This window comes from Solanum pennellii, chromosome 1 (assembly GCF_001406875.1).
Source record: "Solanum pennellii chromosome 1, SPENNV200".
Classification (NCBI taxonomy): Eukaryota; Viridiplantae; Streptophyta; class Magnoliopsida; order Solanales; family Solanaceae; genus Solanum; species Solanum pennellii.
The window spans coordinates 14,211,386-14,238,096 of NC_028637.1; the positions used below are offsets into that span (position 1 = coordinate 14,211,386).

The 26,711-nt window shown below is 34.5% G+C and overlaps 1 pseudogene; it reads left to right on the top strand.

Annotated features, from left to right (window-relative positions):
* The first annotated feature begins 496 nt into the window (after positions 1-496).
* On the top strand, positions 497-16,822 carry LOC107017860 (annotated as a pseudogene).
* Positions 16,823-26,711: the final 9,889 nt, after the last annotated feature.

Genomic DNA, 26,711 nt, shown 5'->3' on the forward strand with positions numbered 1-26,711 from the left:
CCGTCGTGCCCACGACGGTCCGTCCTGCCATGTCGTCACGAAGTTCAGAGAGTCGATTTCAGTACCCAAATTTCAGAATTCTAAGTGTTTTGGAACGAGACCCCCTCGACGGCCCGTCGTGCCCATGACGGTCCGTCGTAGGTTCCGTCGACTCAGACAGTTTTTCCAGAAATAAAATATGCTGCTTAAAACGACTAAACAGGTCGTTACAATTGGAAATCCCATGCTAAGTTCTTTTTAACGCTGCAGAGTTTGGGAAATTTTTATATCGTACGAATGAAATATTCCTTATGGATGTTAGGTTGTTGGATTAAGGAGAATCCAATCAGAATTTTAGTAAGGATAAAGTAGTATTTTCAGCCTACAATTTCCTAATTTGTATTAAGGGTTTATCAAGGGAAAATTTAAGCCTTAAGTCAGTTTTTAGAATATTGAATACGGTTAGGGCTTGGGAGAAAAGAGAAGAGAAGAGGAGAAAGAAGAAAGAGAAGAAAGAATGCCAAGAATCGTTGCGGATTTCGTTGGAGGTGATCCCTTTGAGGTATGTCAGACCATTTTACGTAGGGTCCTTTAACCCACACCCCAATATGATTCAATTCAGCAAGTTAGAGTTTATTGAATGATGAATATGGAACTTCTTGACGAAAAAATATGAATTTCTTGTTGGTTGAATTGTAATTTATATCTAGTAGAATTTTTTTGTGTCTAATATATTGGGTAATGAGGTATTAAGTGATCCTAAGTGTTTGTGGTGGGATCCATGAATGTTTAAGAGGTTTACAGATGATTCATGGACAAGAAAAGTCAGAGGTTCCCTGTGACAACCCCTTGAGAGCGTGCTTATCAGAGACCCTCAGGGAAGGCTCTGTACGACAGGTCCTGGCGTGCCGCACCAGCTAGAGCACCTCTGACTAGTGTCTGTAGGAAAGGCTCTGGCGCTCCGCGCCTCTCAGAGCGCCAAGGTAACATAGAGACCTCGTTCTTTCCCTATCTTTTTGAACTAGTTCCTATGTGATGTACCTATCATTCCTAGTTGATTCCAACACTCTAAAGTACATCTAAACATCATTAAATCATCCATAAACATGAGATCATGATCCTTGATCCATAATCAAATTCAAGGGTAGCTAAGATCAAGGTCAAAGAAGTTAAGAGTCAAGTTTAAAAATTAAGAAGTAAGTAAAGGCAAGTTCTTAAAGTATTCAAAATTTCTTAAACAATCACTTTAACATTGTTTTAAGGCTCAAGTTACAGGTTGACCAAAGTGTAAAAAGTTGAGTTAAATTTTCAAAAAGCGATAAGGGAACACAGTATTGACAAAAAGTTTATAAATGTTTTCACATTTAAGTTACAAGGAAACTAAGAGTTCAAAAATAGTTTTGAGTAAGAAAAGGGGAACACTAATTTCAAGAGGGATTTTTAAGGGTAAAAAGGGTTGAGCAAATTATCTCAACCCAAAGGAAGTACGTTATGTTAAAAGCATGAGCTAAAGTATATTTAGGGAGTAGTATTGAGCACCGATGTGGGGATGAGAGTTCATATTAACTCAAGCCTCCATTACACCATGTAGCTACTGTGGGTATCAACATGTCATACTTTCTAGATGATCAGGTTAGTTAAGCTTGTGGATCTACTAAGTTAAGTAAGGTCCTATACCGATTGTAAGGTGTAGGATTGTCCTCGACAGCGTGAGGTAAAATCATCACTTAGGCTCAAGTGATGTGTGTCGGTTAGAGAAACTCCCACAGAAAATTATATTACTTTCATATATAAGTAAAGTTGAGTTTATTATTGTTTTATCTTTACTAAACTAGGTGTTATATATATATATATATATATATATATATATATATNTTATATTGAGTTCTTTTCTTATGAGTCAAGCAGAGCCAAAGTAAGTTCTTCCTTAATCAATTTCAAGCTTTTATAGTTGTGTTTAGCATTCCAACTCGCACACTCGTACATTCAATGTACTGATGCCAGTTTGCTTGCATCATCTTATGATGAAGACAGAGATAACAAGGATCAACACGCAACCTTTGTTGATCCAGTTTGAGTTCCAGAGTTAGTGGTGAGCCCCTTACATTTTGGAGGACATCCTTGTGATTACTTTTCTAGTTCTGTTCATTAGTATGTTGTGGGGTTTGTCCCAACATCCATCTTAGTTGATTTAGAGGCTTCATATTCACTTAGTAGTTAAGTTTTCGAGTCTCATGTACTTTGTAATTTCATATGTTCAAGTGTTGAGACTTAAGTGCCATTTTTGCTATAATATCATATTGAGTACTACTTTTAACCATGCTCTGTTTATTGATTGAATTGAGTTTAGTCTTCCGCTGAGTTATGTAAGTCAGGACAACGGTTCGCTCGAGACCAGTAATGGTCATCGAGTGCCAGTCCCTACCAAGGTATAGGCCTTGGGCGTGACTGGTCAGTTAAAAATTCAATTTTTTGATTTTATGACTTATTTTTTATAAAAAAATAGACATTTTTTATATATAAGAGATCTGAAAATATCAACAGATATCATTTGTTTAGTACTATAGATATAAAATTCCTACATTTTAGTCACTTTTATGTAAGGGCGAATCTAGAAGGGGAGAAGGTATATTCATTTGAATTTTCTTTAAAAATATTTATTTGATATACATAAAAAATTTTCAGTGTTTATATATTAATTTCAAATTCCTCAACATAAATGTCTCTGTACATTGTAAGGCGTTTATTTTTCACATGTTTAAATACCATTTTTAGCAGACCATGAAAAAGTTCGAGGTTTTGTAGTAGTATGAATTCTTTATATATATATTCATAAAATATTTTTATCAGTATTGTTATTGTGTACTAAAATATTTTAAAAGAACTGATCTAAATAATTAAACTTAGCGAAAATTGTGTTGAGTTGGATCTTGACTCATTATCTGCCCCATTTTGGCTCAATTCATATTGATCCAATCAAATTCAGTTTGAATTCGATCTTGATCCGTTTTTTATCTTGACACAATATATTTGACTAAAATTGATCTAATTCGCTCAATTTTAAAATAGAAGAAAAATTAATGAAACAAATACATACACGAAAAACTAATTAATAGTTATCCTCTTTTGGATGAGTCGCGATTTATCTGAGCAAATGAATACTAGCCTAGAAATTCCTAATGTTAGAACTAAATTATAGATAGTTGTGCCTATTTACTATTTTCTATGAAATAAAAAGATAAGCTATAAATAGTAATTATTTTAGCATTCTCTACTAATAATACTAATATGATAATTGCATATTATAAATTAGTTTTACCATATAATTTTCATTTTTATAATAATTAAATGTTCATAATTTCATTAGATTATATGTTGTGCAACAAAATTAATAACATTTTCAGTGGAATCCTATAAATTGGTCCAATTATGTTCATTAGAAATTATACCTGCACTAGATTCAATCACGAAAGATAATGTAGCGTATGATAGGGAAAAGGGAGATTGATTTAATTTTCTTTCTCAGATAATCTCGTTGAAAATCCTGGTATGCATGTATATTAATTTCTTTATTAGCATAAATGGTTATGCTTTAACATGCTGTATTAGAGCCTGAAACTTGCAGTAATGATTTTCACTCATAAAGTAACTTTATTTTGTTATTAGAGACGGACCCAAATTCATATGTATGGTGTATATACATGTATATCTATGTTTGGCAAAAAAAAAAAGATGTAATTAACTTCTCACATTTAATGAAAGTCGAGTTATCCTTGTGTTAGAGGAATCACCACAAAACTAGGGTTTCAATCTAGTTAAAACCCTTATTTCTTTTTAAGTTTATTGTGATATTCAGGGGGGGGGGGGGTAAATTTAAAATTCACTAAGTAAACCACCAGTAATCGATAGTAGTCTCACATGCAACTTAGTAGTAAGATAAACAATAACAAAAAGTTGCAGTAATAATTAACTCAAAAGGTTTTATCATTGTTCGGATTACCAATGCGGTGGCTAGTCAAGCCCCCTTGGGTTTCAAGGGTTTTCTTTAAGATATTTGAAGATATCCTAATGTTAAAGAAATTTGAAACTTTATCCTGTCTTGATATGCAAATCCGATTTCTACCTTGACACTGCTTCAACTTTTATACCTACACTCAAATTATTTATTTTCTCTTTTATTTTAAATTTTATCACTCCCGTGCTTACAAAGATTTATGAAAGACAAAAGAAAACTGTTTGCTAAGCTCAAGCGAAGTTGCGTATTTCACACTAAAAAACTGGGTCAATTTGTGTAGATGATGATTTGTGCTCTTGTAAAGAAAAACCCAAGGGATTTATCTCAAACAAGGATCAATTTAGGGGGTCCTTGATTGAGGCGATTCAATTGATCTGTATCCATGAAGTAAATTGTTTCTTCTTCTTTCCTTTTGATGGTGTCATCATTTCGTTGTATGATCGACATACTTCTTATCTTGTGGCTTGATTCATGGCTTTTCCTTTGTTGATGATTTGGTTGTGATCTCTGCCAAGTGTGTGAGTATTCTCCTTCATTTAAACTTTCTCCATGTGTCGATTAACCATATATTCCTTTCCTTCTTTTGTCCTTTAGATTTGAGTCTTGCCTTTCCAATGCTTTTCTGCAACTTCAAGCCAATATTCTTTTCCTTCTTGAAGTCATTTATATTGATGATTTCCTTTTTGAATTTGTGACCTACGAAAATTAATATCAACGCATTAAGTGTTTATTTTCAAAATCAACTAACTCTAAGGAGTTACCAATCTGCCCCTTTTTGATAAATACAAGATTACTCACAATATTAATAATAATATTGATAGTCAATTTTACTTAAAGTTAGTTGGACTTCCCTGAGGTTTCATGTCTTAGTTCATCGATGCATGCAACTCTCCCTATCTTATCTCCCCCTGTTTCACAGAAGAGAGAGAAAGATAGATTTGTTTTCTCCCCCTTTGTCATAATATAAAAGATTAGCCAAAAGCGTACTAGATGTAAGCAAAGTAAACAGATAACAGAGTAGTCTATGATTCAGAGAGACAAAAAAACAGTAGTCCAAGAGATATAGAGGTACATGCCACTATTGGAAGTTAGTGCAAAAAGTAAAGGTCAGCCAGTAGAGTTAATGACCACCTCAAAAGTACTTGAGGGAGTTAATAACTTTCTCATAGAAGGTGTTGTAAGAACGTTCCACATTTCGCGAAAGACTGGAGTATGATGAACTGTAACAGCAAGCTCATTGTTGGAGGAGTTGACTCCACTTTTGAAAGAGTCAACATGTTGGATTAAGCGATTTACCATTGAGATACCTTCATGCTTGATCGTTGTCATGGCAATCCACAAATTACCGATATAAGGGCTAAAATCTTTCTGTAAACGCCACAGCATCAGGAAGGGTTTCCAAGTATCGTTCTACAACTCAGTGTCTAGTTTTGACATCTTCATTGTTCTACAATAAAAGACCGGCAGAATCCGCCGAGATTTTTGAGGGTAAGGGAGAGTCCGCGGGAGCTTTGACTGAGTCCTTTTTACCCACTTTTCACGAACTTGCACATACCCCGTACTAGAAAAAGTATGAAAATCAGAAGTTGCATTAATATGAGAGGGGGTAAACAAAGAAAGATCCACAAGACGTTCCACGATAATCCTCGAGATGAGCAAGCCAGAGGGAAGACTTGCCGATGAATTCAAGTCTTCAAAACTTCCCAATATGTACGCCTTGTACCATTCAGCCCACTTGATGCACTATTTTTTAAGGAGGAACTAGGGAACAAATACATTACGAGTAGAAATATTACTCAAGGAGCCCTTCTGGGAATAAGAGTTCTGTCCATGATATGTACGAGAATACGATTCTGAAAATATAACGATAAGAGCCCAAAGTCAGAAATGTAATAGTCGGGTTAAGCCACTACTCTCTTTGAACCTTTAAGAGAAATTTCAAATTCATTAGGTCATGTTTTGTTCATGTACGAAATTAACCCAAAGAACTTAGTACAAAACACATTTTCGAATAACTTTTCATTGATGATGAATTGCTTAACCAGCACCAACAACTGTAACTCACCACTCTTAGGTGAGATGGGGAGACTCGCATAAAGCAGGTAAACCGCTTCGTCAAAAAGCTCAAGACGACACAAAGTAAAAAAGAGAGACAGTTTATGAGCTTTGAGATAGAAGCTTACCGGGAAGTGAGGGTCTTTTAATTGACTGAGATCTAAAACTAGATCGGGAACAATAAGGCGAGTTTTGAAGCGATCATGCATCTTCTTCTATTCGATACCCCATAATCGTTGCATGTGTCCGTTGGAGAGAGATCCCTTAACATAGAGACAAGGCTTCTTTGATGCTTTCTGATTAGTAGTATAATCTCACTTCTTTGAGGACTCAGACGAAGTATCCATGGATCCTACGGAGAATCAGAAGAGAGAGAGAGAGAGATGGTGTCTACTTCGAATGAACTCAAAGCAACAGAGGATTTCTTTGAGGTCATGGGGCGAGTATTTGTCATGGTGAGATGAAGAGTAGAAGAGAGAGAGGAAACAATAAATAAAAAGAAAAAAGATGAGGGAAAAGAAAGGGGATCAGATGAGAAAGGGAAAGGGAAGGGGATTTGATAGGAAGAAGGGGAAGCGGAAGAGGCGGCATCGGGTCATATTTACAGAACAAAAAAAATGAGAAAACCCATTAATTGCATAAGGAAATAAAATAAATAAACAGTAAAGTACAATGGATTAGTAAACACATTGAATGCCAAGACGATCTCTGAGAGAGAAAAATCTTTCCTCAAGAAGAGATTTAGTTAAAATATCAGCTAATTGATTTTTAGAGTCTACAAATTCGAGTGAAAAATCACAATTTTCAACGTAATCAGGAATAAAATGATGATTTATGTGGATATGCTTATCCCTAGAATGATGCACAATATATTTTGAAAGACGGAAGTATTATCATAGATAATCGGTACAGTTTCATAGGAAATATTATAATCAAGTAATTGATGCATCGTCCATAAAATTTGAGTACCACAACTTCCAACCACTAACTATTTGGATTTGGTGGTGGGTAAGGTAACCGAAACTTGTTTCTCTCTATGCCATGAGACTAGAGAATGCCCCAATATTTGGCATGTTCCACTAGTGTTTTTTGGTTGTTTTTGTCACTTGCATAGTCAGCTTTTGAATAACCAATTTAATCAAAATGAGTAGATCTAGAATACCATAATCCCGGTTCTGTGGTTCCAATGAGGTAGCGAATGATTCGTTTTACTTCCACGAGATGTGATTCCTTCGGAACAGCTTGAAATCGTGCACACTTGCATATAGTATACATTATATCGGGTCGACTGGATGTAATATATAGTAATGAGCCAACTATCTCTCTATGCATCTTTTTATCCACGTGTTTTCCAGATGCATCAATTTAAAGAAACGTGGACTAACTCATTGGGGTACCAAAGGCTTTGCCCTTTTTGAGTCCAAACTTCTTAATAAATTCCTTGGTGTACTTTTCTTGACTAATGAATGCTTCATTAGTTTAATGGTTAATTTGAAATAAGAGATTGAATGTGACTTCTCACAGAAGACACATTTCGAATTCTACTTTCATTTGATTTGAAAAATTCTAGCGTAAATAAGGATTAGAACTTCCAAAAATAATATAATCAACATATATTTGTACTATAAGAATGAATAAACTAGATCTTTTAATGAAGAGAGCTGTGTAAATTTTCCCCCTTTGGAAATTATTTTTCAGTAAAAACGAACTCAATCTTTCATACCAAGCTTTTGGATCTTATTTTATTCTGCAAAGAGCCTTGGAAAGTTTGTAAACAAGATAAGGACAAGAAGGATTTTAAAAATCGGGGGTTATTTGACTATAACTTCTTCTCTTATAAAATCGTTTAAAAACACACTTTTCACATCCATTTGAATTAGTGTAAAATTCTTGAAAGAGTCATAAGAGAATAGAATTCGAATAGATTCTAAAATTGCCACAAGTGAAAAGGTATCCTCTTATTCAGTACAAACTTTTTGTGAATAGCCTTGAGCGACCTTATCTACGGAGCCGGTTGGTCACCATGACAAAACGACCCATTTTAAAGGTTAAACGAGCCCCAGAGAAGGAAAACTCCTATTTTCCCAATTGTCGTGTGCTATAGTCCACCATCTTTTTTGATGATCCAAAATTTCGAGATATTAAAAATTATTCTACTGTAATGTGGCTAGCTAAATCTCTTTTGTGTTCTTAAACTCAATAACTGCTACTTAGCTGATCCAACAACATCAATATATATTGTGGTCTTTAGAATTTTGGTAAGATTGCTCGTTGATATCAGTTCTTCATTACATTTTTAAAAAGCTTGCAGCCATATGAACAATTATTCGACAGTACCTAAGAGATTGGCCTGGTCTATTGACATTTTGAAGAAAAGCTCACAAGAATCTTTAAAATAGATTACAATTATGTGAATCTTGAAATTCTGTTACAACCAAATTAGGTTTTCTCTGCTATTAATCAAAGTTTTGTGTGGCTATTTGTTTATAGGATAGGATTGTGTTACACTATACCAACTTTCATTTTCGACATCAAATTTTTTTCTTATACTATTTGGTTCCTATATCATGTCCTACCTCCCGTGGGAGCTGGTCATCTACTAAATAACAATTTTTTTCTTAATCTTATTACAAATAAATTCTCTTGTATATCTTATTTTTAATAATGAGGTATCCAAAAGAAAAACATACAATAGAAATGTAGAAGAAGAATTTTTTTTATTAAATTAGGATTAGTATACAAAATAAAGTGAGGAAATGCAGTTCAAATATAGTACTATATAATTGTTAAAAATGTCATGTTTATAACCACGAATTTATGCCAGACTGCGTTCTTGAAGGGCGTAAGAGATCACATAATGGTATAAGCAACATATATGGGTTCTTACAAATGATGCTTCATAAGAATCAATATAATAAACTAACATGACTATGATGAAACTAGATATTCCTACTCAGTGGATGATGATGAGATTGGTCAAATTTAGCATTTTGCAGTTTATCATATTAATAACTTAGATGAGATTGTCGCTAATGTTTAAAGGACTCATGAATTATAGGTAAGCTTTAATTTATTTTTCTGATTTCAGCTTATAGGTATGAATCCACGGTAGTTGATTGTAATACATAACATTCTTAATTCTTTCCTCGGATCCTACTACAAAGAAGGATGTTCACTTCTTAATATACAATTTATAATGCAACAAATTCAGGTATATTAAATAAAATCACGTGAAAATAAAAGGAGGTATAAGATAACCAAAACCATTTGTCGTAGGGATATCAAGTGGTTGATATTATACCCCAAATTACATTGCCTTTTGGTAACTTTTAACATTAGTTAGATTGGTTGTAACACATTCCCCTCATTTACATTTTGTTAATATATCAATTTATTTATTCTCATCAATCAAAAAAGAAAGATGAGAAGATTTCACCTCAGTTTCTTAAAGTAATATTCATGCCATAAGATTTGACTTTTGTTTTCTCAAGTCATATATATAACTTAAACTTTTATGAGGTTATTTGCACTAGGTTTAAAAGTAAGAAGTCAATGGTAATGTTTCTACTAATGGCATAATAACTACTTCACATATTGAATTCAAGAATAATTTCTTTCAATTACTTTTTTCCTTCTTCATTCTTTTTATTTCTAAGAGCATATTGGATTTCATCCCTTCTTTTAAGTCTTAGCGAAAAGTAAACATTTTTTTTAGATGTGCAAAGGTGAAGAATTGCAAAAGCTGCCTCTTGAGATGCAACTATAAGAGAGTTGAACACTGAATAATGCAAATAAAAATAGAAAGTGCAAGAGCGATATACTATTTTTTTTTACATTGGCAGCAAAATATAGGTTTATATTTGTAGAAGATGTTGACACTTGCTACTTTAAAACTTTCCAAATGAATGAGAAAAAACACACAATCTAATGTGAATGAAGTTAGTTAACAAACTCGAAGCCACGTTTCTATTCTTCCTATTGATAAATGTGTATTAAGTGTACAACATCACAACCAACAAGAATAAAAAAATTAAGTATGTTGTTGCCTGGTCATTTTTTTTAGAAATAAGAAGGGTTGAATGACTATTTTCAGTAATGAAGGGTTTATTTTTTTAAGTAAAGTATTTTTGTGTAAGACATTGTTAATTTTCCCAACATAAAATTTCAACACCGGCCGTGCCCATCTAGTATATATTATACATATATAATTATTTTTAGTTGGGAGTCTATCAAAAACAATATCTCTATTTTATTATTTTAAGGTAGGTGGAATTAGACTCAATTTGAGAACAATAAGGACGCTCCATGTAGGAATTCAATTACCAATAAGAGTTTCGTCCTATATATCTCAGGTATGCATTGAGGACGGGTTTTGAAAGTTAGCTTTTTTGTTGTTATAGTATAACAATGTCTGGTAGAAAAAGTAAACCGTGAATCTTACAGGGTATTGTATAAAGTCCATTTGAAGGTCCAACAGGACCATATTAAACTTGAACTATATTTCCATTAAGTCCCTACTAAAGAAGAAGAACTCAAATCATTGAACTACAAAACCTCGAGATATCGATTGAAAATGGCGCCCAGTTCTGAATTTGGACAATGCTCCGATAAATCTGATATCTTTAAGGTACAATTACATATGCGTAATAATAATGTACATCATTGTATATGCACTATTTTTGTCTCCAATTTAATCCACTTCTCTCAAAATTGACCTTACAGAGAGATCAATCGCAGAAAAAGCTCATTACGATTTTGAAGAACGTGAGTTTCATTCCTCTTTTCTACTGTTTTTTATGTAAATTTAACTGGAAAAGTTGAAATGTTAATTGAATATTTAGTTGGAGTTGCAGATTCTAGGGAAAAAGAGTTTGGTGATTGAGCTTAAGCTTGGAGGTTCTTTCTCGCGTATTGTACAGAGCTCACCCCTCAGTGTAATTCTATCTCTTAATTTTATAATGAATTATTTACTTTACTGAGTTTGAGTTGAAATTTTTGAGTTTTTGCACATTTTTTTTGGGGTTATTTTAAATTTCTGTTGGGTTCGAATATTTCCATTGTTTTTTAGATTTTGAAAATTGAGCAACGAAATCTTTACTTTTTTAAAAAAAGGAACTTCTTTTGTTGTTGGAGAACAACTCAAAATCAACACATTTTGCAAACTCAGTACAATTGTTAGTTGTGCTTTTTTGAAATTTTAGTACTTTGTCTGTCTCTATAACAATAGGGGTTAGATGAAATCATAATTTATGCCTAGTCAAATATTGATTCTTCGAAAAAAAAAAAATTCCAATAGTGTTCCTAGTTTATTGATTTAAAATATATACATTTAATTAATTTTTATAGTCCGAGTCAACTTGCATGCCTCGACTAATCCACGGGTACATATTCTCTGTCACTAGCACATATATCTGGTAACTTTGCCTTACCAAAGCCTAGATGAGTGGAGATACATCTCCTTTTTTTTAATTTTTTGCATCTATGAGAAATAAACTCTTGGGTAAATGTAGGCCGGCTTTGTCTTGCCTTTCCACATCCTGCACATAGCAGAATTTAAAGAGCAACAACATTGCCCTTTGTGTTTTGGGTTATAACTAAGACGATGAATTGATGCTAGAGAAAGAGCGTTGTACGAATTGTAAAATTCTACACTTCACCAAGGAAAATAGTTCAATGATTTTTCTGTGATATTAGGTGTAAAACATGGTGATTCTATGAACAAGCTTGTTTTTCACACTTTTTTCTTTTTGGTGTTTTTCACACCTATAAACAAGTGCATGGGGCTGAATTTCGGTATCTTAATGTGGAACCAGTTCAAAGTAATTGCACAAAAGTAGTCGATCTAGTTCAATACTCTCTTTACTTGATGAATTTCATTTGCTCACACACCCATAATGATATTTCTAAAAGGATTCAAAGGGAGTATTTTGTTTATTTCTCACTCATCGAGCAGTTGTATGTGAGAAGGTTGGCCTTTTTGTTAACATCCAAGATAAACTTCTTATGGATTTAGTTTGATATGCATTTCTTATTAACAATTGCATGCAATCGTGACAGATACTCGAGGAACATATAATTCATAACTTGTTAACTTTAGGCGAGTATCCCCTTTATCTTATTCCGATGGATGAGGATGTATCATCCTTTGAACTTGATGTTTCTCATAAAGTCTGTCTGTTTCTCACAGTTTGATCCAAAAAAAAATTATTTTACCATTTTTAAAGATTAGCATATGTAAAAATATTCATATATATATACAAAGACTAACCTTAGTGACGTCTACATGGCGCCACCATCATCCAAAAAACCCATTTAATTTAATATATTCCCAGGAATACCCTTCCCTTTAAGAACTCGTACATTAAACAACACTTCAATCCAAATAACACAAACACTGTAACAATTATTCGGCCCCAACAATCAAACTGTCTCAAAAGCGCCACAATTTATATGCGGAACGATACCTTTTAACAATTGGAAACAACCAATATTTACTCCCCTTTCCAAAAGGTACTGCATCATTCATATTCAATTTATACAGAATTGTGAATTTACATATTTCAAACTTTGATTTATATTCAATTTATACAACTTTGTGAATTTTCTTATTTCAAACTTTCTTGCACATTTACTTCTAACATGGAACTTTGATGCACACGATAATCTGGAATAATCAAATTAACAAGTTCCAAGATAAGTTGAGCAAAGGTTGTGAAATCATTATCATAAACTTCAAAGTTTCAGAAATAACTGGTTATACATATCAGTGCATTCAGACTTTAAAATATCATTCTTGCGGATAATTGCCATCCAAAAAATACAGAATGATACTGTTCAAATCCCTGCAAATTGTATCCAATAAGTGATGATTCTCTCCCAGCACAACAACATCATTGTCGAATCAGGCACATCAATCATTGTAATTTATATTACACACGGTCTCCAATGTATGCAATAAATAATTTTCCTCCTTAATTGTAGATGTGGTTGGATGCTTATATGGAATCGGTGACCTAGAGAGTATGAGTTGAAAGTGGAAGAAACGCGACATACACATTCTTACCGATTCGTAATATTCTTATCTCATCTACATTACATTAAAATTCATTCATCCCAAAGAGGAAACATGTAATTCTCTTGTAGTGAGGAGATGACTATCAAAGCAAGAATAACTTTGTGGGAGGATGAAGAGAAAACATTTTACCCCTACGTATATCCTATCCACTTCTGACCATACATTGTGATCGTTACTGCTACAACTCTAAAAAATTTAGAGTTAACTATTTCTTCTCAACATACTTGAAACTTTTAATAGTCATGAATATAGGAGATTCTGACAAATAAGTTTTGTTTCTCAATAATAGTTGAACTAAATTTTACCACCACCGCAGCAAGAAAAATTTATGTTATATTAAAATGGATAACATAACCTCATTGCTTCATAGGTTCTCAAAGAAGTCAGTTGATGTCCATACTATTGACACTGCAAAAGCAAGTAACATTTACATTGCAAAAGTTATGTTTGAAAATCGGATGACTATTGTAGGGTTAGTAGATTCTAACTAGAGTACCGACATAGAGGTAAGTACTATAATAAACCCTTCGCAGCAAAAGCTCAAGGAATTGAATCAACATGCTACTGTAATATATATATATATATATATATATATGTGTGTGTGTGTGTGTGTGTGTGTGTGTGTGTGTGTGTGTGTGTGTGTGTGTGTGCATGTGTGTGCGTGTGTGTGCGTGTGCGTGTCCGTGTGTATGCGTGTGCGTGTGTCCGTGTGCGTTTGCGCGTGTGCGGGTGCGCGGGTGCGGGGGTGCGGGTTCGGGTGTGTGTGTGTGTGTGTGTGTTTGCGTGTGTGTGCACGCGCGTGAGCGTGAGCGTGTGCGTGTGCGTGTGCGTGTGCGTGTGCGTGTGCGTTTGCGTGTGCGTGTGCGTGTGCGTGTGCGTGTGCGTGTGTGTGTGTGCGCGCGCGCGCGCGCGCGCGCGTGTGTGTGTGTGTGTGAAGACTACTTGACCCTGTTTTATGTGGTTGCAAAGAAACAATTGTTGATTACTTTTGATCACAAGTTCGTTAACCGATAGTCCAATAGTGAGATTGATGTACCGTCCCATATTTGCAGTCTATGCGGGATGGACTTGGTCTTCAAACTAAAATTGAGCAATTTCAATTTGAATGAGGGGTCGGAAAATTATACAGTCACACAAGTTTATGTGCTTATGAAGAATTAGAATTCAGCACCCCATAAGCAAAAACTAAAAGGTAAAATGCTACAATGTTATTATGCTTCTAATACATTTTCTCTTGATATGTACATCATTCATCTTCTGGATAATTCATCATTAATTATTTTTACATATAGGTAAAAGAAAAGTGGGATATTCACCTGAATCAACAGGCTATGAGGGAGGATAAAACACAAAATACTCAAAAGAAATTCCTAGTGGATGGGAGGCTTCCATTTCAAACAGAAGAGTTTATTCGAGAAAGTCTAAGAAGAGAAAAAACTTATTCATAGACGACAACGGACAGAGTGACGATGACCCCATAAAAAGGGCAAGGTAGAGGTTGTTTCTATGTGTAACTGAAAATGTCATTTTTTAACACTTATTTAACTACACTAAAAGTAAAAAAAAAGATTCAACCAAATTTGAAAATCACAGTGTCGCGCGAAGCACGAAAAATTTTCCTACACTCATCTTCTATGAAAGAGCAAATTGATATTAATTTGTGACAATACATTGTCCGTGCTTCGCGCGGCACCGTGATTTTAAACTTTGATTGAATCTTTTTTTTTTTAGTTCTAGAGTAGTTAAATATGTTTTAAAAAATTATATTTGAAAATCACGGTGTGCACCATAATTGTCAAAAATTAATATCAATCTTCTCTTTTATAGCAGATGAGTGTGCCTGATATAAATACTGCCATTCTTTTGGGAGGTAGAATGCCTTCTTTCTTTCACTCACCCCTTCTCTGTCTCCTCTCTCATTATATTTCATATATTGTAGTTATAAAACACATAAGATTGATGTGTGACCTCATGGGTTATTTGGTGAAGATGAGACAAAATTTTTGGATTATGTTGAAGGTTCATGCTAGTTTATCATATTATGGGTGTTCAGCAAGAAGGCAAGAAAATAAAGGTTCCCCTTAATTCAAGTAGTCGTCTAGGTTGATTTATTTTCTCTTCAATTTTTTTTAACAACAGTCTACGTGACTTCAGCATACATATGAATCTGCCATGTCCTATCATAACATTCAATTTCTCATGAACTTTGCTTAGTCTTCTATTTGTTTAAATGTCATTTGCAGTGTGATTGCAGGTTAAATGTCAAAAGCAATTTCCATGAAGCAAGATAACACAGAAATGCAGACTAGGTTAGTCAATAATAGTAGATGTGCATGTCTTAGCTTTGGTAGTTCAATAATTGACTTCTGTGTTACATTTTATTTTATATGCAAAACCAAACTGTCTCCAAATTGAAGGATTATGTCAATGAGCTTAACTCATTGCCAAAAATGGCAGTAAGAGTTATTGCTAATGATAGATACTACAACGATCGTAATGGTTTTAACAATGTTATGACATTATTGACTTTCTGTTCCAGAGACACATAAATCTGGGTCAGCATTTTACTACGTTTACATCCAAACCTTTATTCCATTGCCAAATTGATATGGAGAAAACTCTTGTCGAGGCTAAAAGCTATTATATGTGAGTAAAATGAAACTTTTCATTCCAATGACTGATGACTTTTGTAGTTTTAGAGCATATCCACCTTTCAGCTCACTCATAAATATTCAACGGTACTCAGAAGTCTCTGTTGCACCTAGTGCTTGGAGTCAAATGTTGGAGAACTATAAATGCAAGTCCACGTTTTGTTGGAAAGAAAAATCCTTTGCATGCATGATATGATGCCATGTAGTATTTTATTGTGTGTGATCAAGGGTGTGCTCCATTTCTCCTTTCTCCATTTTTTCTTCTTTTTATTATGTGGTAAAGAAACATGATTATTATTCAATCAGTTGGAAAACAAGCATATACAGCTGCAGATCACTCTTGGCCAGTCCACATCGTACCAACCTAGAGAGAATATGATGAATTTTTCTCAATAAATACTACTCTTAGTGCATAAAATAACTACGTAGAGAAAAAATGCCTGCAATATTGTCAACTCATGTCTTGCACTGTAATCTAAAGCTGTATTGCCATCTGTAGAATTCATGAGAAATATATTGTTACTATTGAATTCCTTGAAACTTTGATTTTATTGTCTCCTTGATTTTCAGGAAATGATTGTCCAGTAGAGGAAAGGATGATTAGAAAAAAGGGATATATATCATGAGCTAGAAGTGCAAGAGAGGGGGAGGGGTCTGGCTTTACCCTTTTCCTTTTCTTCCGAGGTGATTGTTTTCACGTTCTATTTGCCTACTCTTTCCTCACTGGGAAATGCGGATTCTTTGTGTAAATACGCAGGAACCACTTATTAATGTTCTACGTCTTCTCATCTTGTTCTCAATAACAAATTAAGGGTTGGTCAAGAAGAATTTTGAATATTTGAGGAAAGTATAGCCGTTTGTTCTATTCTTTGACATGGATTCCATGCTTTTAGTATCAGCATAGGAACCTCAAATGACATATTGAACTTCTGTACTTTTTGATAGACGAGAACTACTTCACAACTAGGTAATTTGGAACAAAGTGACCAACAAAAATCTGATGAGGCTTTAAATCAGTTTGAGAATAATCTTACTAAATCAGATTGACAAACCAACCCCCCAGGTATTAAAATTCATTGAGCAACTTATTACCCAAAATGAGAATGATGATCTCACAAAAAATCTTGATGAAGAGGAAGCTGATAATACAGTTCTTCGAATGGATCCTACTAGTTCTCCTTGTCTGGATGGATTTGGGGGAATTATCTTTCGAACATGTTAATGTTGATTTTCACTCATTTGAGGCTCTTTTCTTAGTTATATTGGCTTGCTTTAGTTTATAATTGGTGCTTTTAATGTGCTTTTCATAATATTTGGAGGAAAATGAATGTAGGGTTGATTTAGAAGAAATTTGAAGAAAAACAAGTGAAAACGAGGTAAAAAGGTCAATAGGAAGAAAGAAGAACTGACAGAATCTTAGAGTAGAGAGAATATTGTGGTTTATATTTTTGGGTAAAGATTTTGAAGGTAAGTTGCCTGAAAATTCATATTTGGGCTAGAAGATTGGGTGCCGAATAGTAAAATCTCGTGTTCTCTTCTCCATTCCTTGTTATATATTGTTAGAATTATAGGTGTAATTGTGTATATGAAATTGATGTTCTATTCTAGAAACACACAAAACTATTTAGGAGATTAGTGTTGATTTATAATGATTAAGACTATCTATGATTAGTTTAGGTCTTGAATTGCAATGGATCTTGGAGAATGGATTGAATTCCTAAATTTTTATTTCCCATGTATACTTTGTTTGATAGTATGTTTTCCCAAATCCATCATTTTGTTACCAAAATCACGTCTTTTCAATTGCCGACAAATTGTTTCTTGTGGGATCGACCCTGATGCTTCTTGGCTATTTTTGTTGCTAACAACCTCTTACTCTTTTAACTTATTTTGAGGGTAATTTTAGTGTTATCACCGGTTGGAGCATTATATAAAGGATGTGGTTGATTTTGTTCAACGATATTTCAATGGGGCTGAGTTTACTAAGTTGTATTCTACTTCTTGTCTAATTCTTATTCATAATGTTAATATTCCTGATTCATTTTCTGATATAAGGCCTATTGACCTTAGTAACTTTACTAATAAGAATATTTCCAAGATCTTAAATGAAGTACTGGACCACATTCTTCGTATAATTATTTTTGGAAACCAATCTGGTTTTGTACATGGTACATTGATTACTTAAAATATTCTGTTACCGCAAGAAATTAATCATGGTATTAAAAGAAGAATGGCATAGGCAATGTGTTCATTAAGAAGTTTTGTTTTTTCTGAAAGATAGTTTAGTCTTATGAGGAGATCCACTAGTAATATATTGTACTCTTGTCCTTGTTAATGGACGTAGAAAACTTTTTTTTTCATTAAGAGACCTAACATTTTTTCTAAAATGTTAAACCATTTGAATAGCAATCAACTTTTATAATCATAAGACAAGACCCTCAAGATATTCATTTATCTTATATTGACGATATTATCCTTTTTTTCTTCAGGTTGTGTTCCGAAGATTAATGAGGAAAAAAGTTATTTCATGATTATTGTAAGGACTCTTATGGATGAGATAGATAGAATGAAAGGGATTATTAATTATACACATAAGCATTTTCTTATAACATAATTGGGTTACCACATGTACATCAGAAAAACAGTGATTTCCAGTTTAACTGATATAGTATGTAAAATTATAAAAGGACCTACATGATGGACAAAAACCTCCTCTCCATTGGGGGTGAGCAATATCGATTAAGCATGTCTTATAATATCAATCCTTAAAAAGGCTGAAAGACAACTGAGTAGATTCTTTTGGAGAACTGGTGATGTGGAAGAAAGATACTACTGTTATTCATGGAAATATTTATGTTTTCCGATTGATTAAGGTGGTGGTGGGTTCAGGACTATGATGGAGGGGTACGAGCAATATACGAGAGGTCATACGAGCCTATTTTGAAGAAAAATTTTTGGTTGAAAATGGCTATTCAGACTTTATTTTAGAATGTGATTTCCATGTTATTGCAAATATGATAAAGGATTAATCTCAAATGGCCTGGATACTGCGGGATGCTATTATCGAGACTAGAAAATGAATTTGCAGGCCAATGTGATAGGTCGACATTGCTTCATAGAGGGGAATCAAGTGGCAGATGTACTAGCTAATTATTATTTATATAGAAAGTACGTGTTGATTTTTATCCTAATGATTTGCCAAAATATGCATCTGGTATGTACACCATTGATGTCATTGTGATGTCCTGCATAAGACATGCAAAAAAAAAGATTCTGAGTCACTATCTATGATCTGTCTTTCTTAAGTTTTTGTTGTATATGAGATTTTTTCAAGGCTGTATATTAATGCTTATTAACAGAGGTTTAGGATATCGTCCCCCTATGTTTGTTTTATGTATAGATCTTTGAAGAAATAAGAGGTTTTAACCACCGAGGGCATAAACTTTTATGTTTAAAAAGTGCACAAAAATTCTCCATGAAATGATTGACTTTGTATTTGTTGACTTTTATGAATCATCCACGAGCTAAGAGATAAGGTTCCTTGATTGTATTAATAATAGAAAAAAAAAGTAAATGCTTAAAGTAAAGAGCACAAATGCTTATGTTAAAACATCCTTGATTGAAAGAGAAAAGTTACGCCATGCCACACGAGACTTCTCAAGATCCGATAACTTCAAGCAACTTCTGAGTCATGCTGTTATAATAACCACATTGTAACACCTCATTAAAGACGTGATGAGTGATAGATTTACTTAAGAGAGAAAAACGTCCCGATTTCGACTCTTAGTTAGGTATTTTTAATGATACGAACAGTGTCTTTTAATCAATTTTAGAGAGTACATATCAGTGTTACAAAAATGGTGCCGCGACTGGATACTGGTGGTTGAGAATTCATTTGAGAAATTAGGTTGTTAATTTGCTTAGTTGTAGTAAATTATTGTTTTGGGTTGTTGTTGGTTGAGTTGCAGGTCTAATACAATGAGTGACCATGATAATGAAAATGATAGTCACTACAGTCAAAATGACATGGGTGATTTGAAAGAAATGCACGTGAATATTGTCCAAACTACGGGAGTCATTCGGATACCTCTCATAACCGGGAGGACAGTGATTCATGTAACTGTATTGTAACTACAATTGCTCCAACCAAGAGGAATGTTTGGGAGGTTTAACTCATGATGACCTCCAAGAACACCTTTGAAATTTTGTGGAGGTGTGTACACCATTTGTGTTTTAAAACATCTCACATGCGTCCACGAGATTGAGGTTATTCTCGTTCTCTTTGATGAGTGATGATACAAAATTATTGTTGGAATTTCCAAATGACTATATCAGTTCTTGGTCCCATAAAAAAAAAAATTATACCTATATAGTGAAATTGTCACATCTAGGGAGAACCCAAAAAAAATTATACCTATATAGTGAAATTGTCACATCTAGGGAGAACCCCCTAGACTTAAACGATGTCTTCATCCTCGGAGAGGACTAAGACTAGCCTCTTAGCATTCATCTTTACAATAATATGTAAAAATTGCAGAAAATTTAAAATTTTTCATCTAGACTACTTTATGAGGTTTACTTTGACCTCTCGCATACACATAATATATTCATATCGAGTATACATAGACCCTTCGTATAAGAAGATTATATTGTCTTCTACATTTATAGTACACATATATATAAGATACAATATAGTCATAAAAAGGATGTCTCATATCATTACCATCTAAACAAGAGTATAACAATTGGGCATAGACCATACATAAATAATATAAAAGCTACAGATAGGTTATATAATCATAGTTCTCAATTGGAAGAGAATGAACAAAATGTCTTTAAGACTAATCAACATCCAATGCTAGAAAATGGCATTGTGCTCGAAGTAGTGACGACCTACCCAACTTGGAGAATGAGGATCCAAGTCTTATTCAATGGCCTCAACCTCGTCAACGACCGGAACCTAAAATATTTGGGAAAAGGAATAAAATAGGGGTTAGCACATAGCTTATACTAGGTATGGAAACGATGCACACACAACATAGAAATCAGTCTAGAAAAGGGACAATTTTTTGAAAACATGCAAGTTACTGTGAAAATCCCATTTACGCACTTTAAGGAATTACCTTAACCATTAAAACACATTATCATCAAGGCAATGGCATATTCCACACAAGGTCAACAATACTAAGTCAAGTCAACATATGTATAGCCAAATAACTTCAATCATCATAATATAACCACAAGGAAATATACAAGAACTTCATAACATTTTAACACATACTAGACCCTTACACACAACCAATTATCAAATCCACAAGTCCAATGACCAATCAAAGTCCAATAACCTCACTCAATCAAGTAATCAAAATCAAAGACCACAAGAATTGCCTAACTTAACATATCATAACATCAAGAGTAACCATTATCATATTTCAGCAATATAAACCGACAACATGCTCATAAGAAACTAATATCATATAGAGTGAATAACACGTAAAGTCAACATATACATAATATATACATTAGAGAACACAATAACCACCTCCTAAGGCTTCCCTCAAGGTAAACTAATGTAAGGCATAGGTAGAGCTACATACCCTTACCTAGGCTAAGTCAACCCTCTGAAGTCTATCTAGTTAGTGCATACTTCATTACTTCATATTAATTTTCGGAACACTTGCGCTAACCGACATAGACTATAAGAGCTAAGAGTGGAATCCACTTTTGTAAAACCATACACCGATGGAAGGTGGTCTACCTGCCAAAGTAGTACCAAACATGAACATAGCATCTAGGTGGATCCACCTAGCTAGCAATCCTACGGAGGAAACATAGTTTATGGAACATTGAGGCCTTTATTGGAAATATAACTCTATGCCCTTTTTGGTACATGAGGCTATCCACTATGGTGAACCCTACCTCCCCACCTAGGGAAGGTTCCACCCCTCATCTTCAAGCTCACTCGGTGTTAAGGTACAGTCCTTTATAAAATGTCTTTAAGTCATCCATTTTTATCAAAGCTTAGTTTAGGTCATAGGGTCTACCCCTTATATAATCATCATCATAGATCAATATGAATTGCATGGGTATTGTCCTTTAATTTCAATTCACACATGTTAGGTTAGCACATTTATATGTTCACATTATAATAAGGCACATAGGTAAGTCATCACCATGCTTATATCATTACATCTTAGCCAACAACTCACAAGTCATAATTCAAGACATTCCAATTAAACATCATACCGACCTTAGTCAATCTCATCATAAGGTATAATTCAATATAACTTCATCACTAAACAAAACTAGTCATAAATGAAGTTAAGGATTGAGATCACAAGACTTACCCTAATTTCCTTGACAAGCCATCATCAAGGTTTTACCGTCAACCATCCAATTCAACCCAACAATGGGTGTAGTATCATTACGACATAGTAATCAACACAATAATGAAGTCAATTGAATCACTACAAAACAATTCATCAGTAATTCATAGCCTAGGGTTAGGGATTTGGGTAAAATTCATGATTTACTTCACAACATAGATTAATTCATGAAGAACTAGCATAATTGAATCTTAATACATCATTATATAATCATAATCAACTAAATAAATCATAAACAAAGAAATTTAGAATATCAAATTCATAATAGAAGAAAACCCACTTGAAACTCATCATTTTGTAATCAATTTAGAGGTACCCTTTGGTGAATGGAATTCCATACCTTGTTAATTGATGGAGAATGATGTAGCAACAACCCCTTTGATGACCTTATACCCTTACCTAGCCCTTCAATGGAAATCTTCTATTTGGAAGAGAGAAAGAAGATTGAAGGAAGAGCAGTTGGGTTTTGGAAAATATGAGGGTTGGGTTAGATTAAATATGTTAGGGGCTTTCTATAGGTCATTAACTAACTTAATTAGGCCACCCTTAACCTATAACTAATTAGATAACCACCTAATTATTTAATTAGACTAATTAAAACAGGGAAGCCAAAATAGTGACCTAACCTACGACCCCGACCTACAGTTGTAGGTCAGTCGACAACTAGTGTCCCTTCTGTGCTGCACATCTGTCATTTTTGTCAGACACTTGACAAAATAAGCCCTCACAAAATTGACTAAGGGACCATCGACGGTGTCCATCGACACCACGTCGATTTGCTTACGCCCCGTTGGTTAGCAATCATTCATGGCACTGTCTTTTGACAGCTTTTAACCAAACAGAAGGGTCCTCCTCAAGGACCCTTTAGTTTGTAATTGAGGAGTCGTATCCGAACGTTTCAACCCTAAACCGATTTTAATATGTATTAGACACCTTACTACCTAATTTCATTCAATTTCGACTCCTAAAACCTAGTCATATAGGCTAAGGCACTTAAGCAACTCTTGGACTAGTTTTCGGACGTCATGGACATTTCTTGACGCTTTGAATCTACAACTTCCTAGACAACTTATACAAATTATATTTGACTTTAACACAGTGTCCAAACCCTTAGGCACTCATGTTAGGTTCTAGATTACGGCTTAGACTTTCAGAGTGTTACATTATCCCCCCAGGAAATTCCTACCCGAATGACACTAAAATTCTTAAAAAGGACAGAATAGACTCAAAATTAGAATCCCAACCAACAACAAAATATCAAAACATGAGTTACAATTCAAATCAACATAATTACATGACTTTTTACACCATGCAGCTAAAAACATCATTTTCAACTCATAACAGTTCAACATTCATTACATGCTTATTCACATATGCCAAAGCTTTCTTCAACACATATCAACATTTTCAATAAAAATCATGAAGGCACAATATACCAAAATACACCATATAAGTTCAAATCAAATAAAAGAGCATTTTATTGAAAAAATTCATTTCAAAAGGCATAAATCACTGTAATTCCTTTAAATAAAAACATAAAATTAACCATTTTTCCAAAAATCAAGGCAACTTCAAATAAAATAATTATTTTCACTATAAATAGGAACAACTAACCTTAGTTTTCGAATAGATGAGGGTAACAGGATTTCATGTCGACCTCGGCCTCCCATGTTGCATCCTCAACTAGGTGGTTCTTCCATAACACCTTTACGGAAGTGACCTCCTTGTTTCTTAACCGCTGAACTTGTCTATCAAGGATTTCAATAGGAACCTCCTCATAAGAGAGGTTCTCTTGTACACCTAGACCCTCAATGGGAAGAATGGACTCGGGATTATCGGTACACTTTTTAAACATGAAAACATGGAACACCGGATGAACCGAAGATAATTCACTAGGTAACATCAACTCATATGTATCCTTGCCAACCCTTTGCCAAATTTTATAATCACCCACATAATGAGGACTCAACTTCCCTTTCTTGCCAAATCTCACCACACTTTCATAGGTGAAACTTTTAGGCACACTTTATCACCTTCTTCAAACTCTAAGTTTCTTTTCCTATGATAAGCATATGACTTTTTCCGGCTATAGTCTGTTTTCAAGAGATTCCTTATTATATGAACCTTGTCCAAAGTCTTTTTAATCTATTCGGGACCCAAACGTGAAGACTTCCCCACGTCAAACCATCCAACTCAAAATCTACATCTCCTACGATACAAGGCCACAAAAGGAGCCATAGATATAGATGAATGGTTACTATTGTTGTAAGAAAACTAAACCAGAGGCAAGTGTTTATCCCAATTTCCCTTTAAATCAATTATAAAATCTCTAAGCATATCATCAAGGGTTTGAATAGTAATATCCACTGGACAATCCATTTGGGGATGAAAAATGGTGCTTACTTTCACCTTGGTACCCAACCCTTTTTGGAATGACCTTCAAAACCTAGATATGAATTGTGCACCTCTATCTGATATGATGGATAACGGAATACCATGCCAACACATAATCTCATCTATGAAGATCCTCGCATAATTCTCCGTCGAGTATGTGGACTTGAAGAGAATAAAATGAGTGGATTTGATCAAACTATCGACCACCACCCATATAAAGTCATGTTGCTTTTGTGTCTGAGGCAAAACTACCACGAAATTCCACATTAATGTCTTCCCACTTCCAAGTAGGAACTTGAATTTCTTAAAGTAAACCACCTGTCTTATGGTGTTCGACTTTCACTTGTTTGCAATTTAGACATTTTTCAACAAATTCTGCTATGTCCCCCTTTAAGCCTTCCCACCAAAAAACTTCCCTAAGGTCATGATACATCTTTGTAGAACCAGGATTAATAGAGTAACGATCTCCATGAGCTTCCTCAAGAATTCGATTTCTCAAATCATTGACATTAGGCACACACAATCTACCTTGGTATCTAAGAACAACATCCCCCCTTAGGAGAATGACTCATTCATGTTCCAAAGAACCAATTCTTTCAACTCCATCAATAATGGATCAAGGTGTTTCTTAGACTTCATTTCAACCACCAAAGATGACTCGGAGTTATGATATACCACAACACCACCATTTAGAGAATCTTCAATTCGAACCCATAAGCGAGACATCATATCAACATCCCTCACTAGGTTTCTCTTAAATTCTTCCACATGGGACACCCTTCTTGTGGACGAACGACTTAGAGTGTCCGCCACCACATTAGCCTTGCCGGGGTGATAGAGAACACTCATTTTGTAGTACTTTAATAATTCCAACCACCGTCTTTGACGAAGATTCAAATCCTTTTGTGTGAATGCTTTTTGAAGACTTTTATGGTCCGTATACACATCCACATGAACACCATACAAGTAATTCCTACATATTTTAAAAGAAAAGTTCACGACCGCTAACTCAAGATAATGAGTTGGATCATGCACCTTAAGTTGTCTAGAGGCATATGCTACTACTTTCCCATGTTGCATAATAACACACCCCAAGCCCACTCGGGATGAATCACAATAAACCACAAAATCCTTTGTACCCTCCGGTAGGGGCAATAACGGAGCGGAAGTAAGCCTATCTTTCAAAATTTGGAAGCTTCTTTCACCTGTTTACGACCACACATATTTCACATTCTTTTGGGTCAAGGTAGTCAAGGGAGAAGAAATGGACGCCAAATCATCCACAAACCTCCTGTAATAACTCGCTAGGCCCAAGAAACTCCTAATTTTTATTGGATTCATTGATCTAGGGTATTTTTTCACCGTCTCCGTTTTCGTTGGATTAACCTCGACAACCTCACAAGAGATAATATGACCAAGAAATGACACAGGCATCAACCAAAACTCACATTTTCTACATTTGGAAAATAGTTGTGGTTGTCTAAGTACTTGCAAAACAACCATCAAATGCCCCATATGATTACCCTCACTCTTTGAATATACCACAATATCGTTAAAAGAAAATCACGAATGCATCAAGATATTTTTGGAACACCCTATTCATGAGATCCATAAACGCCAATGGGGTGTAAGTCAATCCAAAAGACATTACCAGGAATTCTTAATGACAATATCTAGTCCGAAAGGCCATCATGGGAATATATTCATCTCTCTCCCTAAGTTTGTGATATCCCGATCCCAATTCAAACTTGAAAAAGTAACTCGCCCTTGGAGTTTATCAAATAAATCATCAATCCGAGGGAGAGGATACTTGATGTTAATTGTGACTTTGTTGAGTTGATGCTAATCGATACAAATTATAAGTGACCCATCCTTCTTTTTCACGAACAATACCGGAGCACCCCATGAAGAAACACTAGGCCAAATAAACCCTGTCTAGTAAATCTTTGAGTTGAGCATTCAACTCTTTCAATTCGACCGAAGCCATCCGATAAGGAGGAAATGAAATGGGATTTGTATCCGGTAGCAAGTCGATAAAAAATTAATTTCCCATTATGGAGGAATACCGGGAAGATCATTTGGAAATACTTCTGTAAATTCTCTCATCACGGGGACCGACTCAACGGGAGGAATTTCAGAGTATAAAGCTTTGACTC